Below are 3,614 nucleotides of genomic sequence, written 5' to 3' on the forward strand. Positions count from 1 at the left end.
GAACTCAGAAATCTGCCTGCCTCTGCCTCCCAAGTGCTGGGATTGAAGGTGTGTGCCACCACTGCCTGGCATCAGAGAACAAGTTGGAGTCACTATCTCCTATCACCATGTGGGTCCTGAGGATTGAACTCAAGTTGCTGGGCTTGGCAGCAAGCTCCTGCACCTGCTGAGCCATCTTCCAGGCCCTAGTAGAAATATTTATAGAATCCAAAGCTTGATCTCTGCCTGTGTCATTTATCGTGAAATGATTATAGTTAGCAGGGGATTAAAGGCATGTGCCACCACTGTCGCTGTCTTCAGACACACCAAAAGAGGGCATCAGATCCCTTTACAGATGGTTGTGAGCCACCATGTGGTTGCTGGGAATTGAACTCAGGACCTTCAGAAGAGCAGTCATTGCTCTTAACCACTGAGCCATCTCACCAGCCCCCCAGAGGCTTTTTATTTATGTTTTAGATCTCTAGAAGAAGAATCCCAGGATTCCCTCCTGTGTGTTCCTTTCTGTCTTGCTTCTTCACGGTCCATGACGCCAGCTGAGGGTGTCAGCACAGTGAAGCCACACTCGGGTCTTCTGCCCTGTCTCAAGGTCTTTGAGCTGCATAGCAAATCTAGGGCTGACTGCTCCACACTTGTTCAACCTGCCTGTGAGGTTCACAATTTCCCCAGCTCCGTGCTCAGCAGTGATGTCAAATCTACCACTGCAACCATGCTTTGTCATCACCGATAGGGAGTGAACAGAGACTCTGGAGGCGACTGATGAGGACCTGAGACTTGACTTTTGTCCTTTTCTCACTGTTGATGCTCCTGAGAGCATCTGACAGGACATCCCTGAGCACCAGAAAGATGGTGAGAAGGGGAGGGCTGATGCTACGTTTTTCGTGTGTGTGTGTGTGTGTGTGTGTGTGTGTGTGTGTCTGCCATGACACAGGGCACGGAAGCAGAGGACACTCTTGTAGATGGTCCCCCCACCATCTACAAGGCTCTGGGATCCCAGTGTTTTTATCAGTTTGTCCTTGTGTTGCCCTGATTCGCCTAGGTCAACACCTGGATGTTAACCGGAAGTGGAGGAGGAGTGTTGGCCTGTGGTCCCAGGGCTCAGGGTCTGGGGACACCTCAGGGAGAACGGGAGGGACGGGTCAGCGGCTACAGCACCAGCTGCTCCTGCAGAGGATCCGTTCGGTTCCCAGCTCCCACTTGGGGGTTCACAACCTTCTGTGACTCCAGTTCCAGGGGACCGACGCCCCTTCTGGCTGCTGCCGGTACTGCACGCACATGCACAGAGACATGCAGGCAAAATACCATAGATATTAAATCAGATGGGTTTTTTTTTGTTGTTGTTGTTTTGTTTTGTTTTTGTTGTTGTTGTTGGTGGTGGTGGTGGTGGTTGTGGGTTTTTTTTGTTTGTTGTTTTTGGTTTTTGGTTTTTCGAGACAGGGTTTCTCTGTATAGCCCTGGCTGTCGTGGAACTCACTTTGCAGACTAGGTTGGCCTCAACAAAGATATCTGCCTGCCTCTGCCTCCTGAGTGCTGGGATTAAAGGCGTGCGCCACCACGCCCAGCTTCCAGATGATGTTTTTAAAAAGGCAAGTAAAGAAATATAACAGACTAAAGTGCTGGTGAGCTGTCTCAGCAGGGAAATGTTTGCCTCCAAACCTGAGGACCTAGTTTGCTGCCCAGACACAGAGTGGATGGGCAGAGCCAGGGCCTGCAAATTGACCTCTGAGCTCCCTGCGACTGCTGTGGCACCAGCCGCTCCCACATATGGCTGCAGCCACACATCATTTGGAACTTGATACTGGCCCCCAGGTCCTACCTCCTTCTGAAGGCTCCCTCCAACCAGCCCATGCGCTCGGCCTGTCCTCAACCCCCTGCGGGTCACTCTCTTCCTTTCCAAACTGTGGCAGCTTGCAGGTGCTGTCAGCTGTACAGTTTACCTTACCCAGCCCTGCGGCCACAACCACCCTCTGCTGCTGACCACTCACTGTTGTGCCTTCCATATTTTAGTTTCTTCGGTCAGGGCTGCGGGGACAAAGAGTCTCAGTGGAGCCATTGAAACATCAGGGCACGACGGGCTGATTCTGTTATCTTGAAGGCTGAAGGCTGAGTGTCCTTGGGGTGCGTCCCTGTCACTTCAGGCTCACCCTGTGTCTATCTGACTGCTTCACTGTCTACTCCTAATCCTCCTGCCTCAGCGTCCTGCATGCAGGAATGACAAGGCCTGTATCAGGTCGCCTGACTTATACAGTGCTGGCTCTGAAACCCAGGGCCCCATGCATGCTGGGTAAGCACTCTACCCAGCCACAGCCCCCACCCCAAGCCTCCCTGCTTCCTTTGTTTCTTTCCTTAAGACAGGTTTTCATGTAGTCCAGGCTGGCCCTGAGCTGACCATCCTCCAGCCTCAGTCTACCGAGTGCTGAGATCCAGGTGAGTGACAGTATCTCGCTCAAGGGTCTCTTACCTCAGACCACCTGTCACGCACGCATGCACGCACGGGACCTGGTGCCCTTAAGCCAGGGTGATCTCCACCCTGACCCCCTTTTATTTTTTTGGTTTTCTTTTCTTTTTTTTTTTTTTGGTTTTTCGAGACAGGGTTTTTCTGTATAGCCCTGGCTGTCCTGGAACTCACTTTGTAGACCAGGCTGNCCTCGANCTCAGAAATCCGCCTGCCTCTGCCTCCCGAGTGCTGGGATTAAAGGTGTGCGCCACCACGCCCGGCTTTTTTTGGTTTTCAAGACGAGATTTCTCTGTGTAGCTCTGGCTATCCTGGGAATTACTCTATAGATCAGGCTGGCCTCAAACTCAGGAGATCCTCCTGCCTCAGCACTCGGGAGTGTTGGGACTAAAGCCATGCGTGGGCTTCCACACCTCTCACCCTCCAGGTCCTTAGTTGCTCCTAGAGAGACCGCCCCGCCCCCGCCCCGCCATGACAGTAAGGTCCCAAGAGAGGTTCTTGGGATTGTCTGTGTGTGGCGGTGAACATAACCTCAAACAGCCCAGCCCCTCAGGTCCCAGAGTAGGATGTAGGTCTTAGGAGTGACCCCTCTCCTATAGACAGGGCATAAGACGTGTGATGTCCTGCCTCTTCCTTCTCTGGCTGAGCGCCCTGTATCTGATAGCCTGTCACCTTTCATGCCTGGCTTTCCTATGGGTTCTGGAACCTGCCTAGGAGTTGAACCATGGCCAAGGAAGAGGCAGAAGTTTTTGACCCTCTAGGGTCCCGTGTCCGGAAAGGCTGAAGCACAGATCAAGCAGAGCTTCCCCTAGGTTGGGGAGCTGAAAACCCCCAGGGGGAGTGGCATGTGTGACCGGACCAGGCGAAGGTTGGCTCTGGACCTGAGGCACGCAGGCTGTGCAGTGTGCTTCAGGTTCCCAGATTTGGGAGCTGTCACACAAGCTGGGTGGGCCTTGGTGGTACAGCTGTCTTTGGCTCGTTTCTGTTCCTGTAACCCCAATAAAACCCGTCTGTTCACCAAGTGGGACTTGTCTTTGTCCTGCAGTAGGCTCTGTATCTGGGGTAAGCAGAAGTGAATCGTGTTGTCATCCTCCCCCGCGCCCCCCACCTTTTCGCCACAGCCCCTCCCCCTCACCTGTTGTCAGAACAGCATGACACTCAT

At 53.2% G+C, this 3,614-nt stretch overlaps 1 pseudogene; it reads right to left on the reverse strand.

The window, feature by feature from the left end:
* Positions 1 to 460: 460 nt before the first annotated feature.
* LOC110302711 lies at positions 461 to 875 on the reverse strand (annotated as a pseudogene).
* Positions 876 to 3,614: the final 2,739 nt, after the last annotated feature.

The sequence above is a fragment of the Mus caroli genome, chromosome 10 (genome assembly GCF_900094665.2).
Source record: "Mus caroli chromosome 10, CAROLI_EIJ_v1.1, whole genome shotgun sequence".
In the NCBI taxonomy this organism is placed as follows: Eukaryota; Metazoa; Chordata; class Mammalia; order Rodentia; family Muridae; genus Mus; species Mus caroli.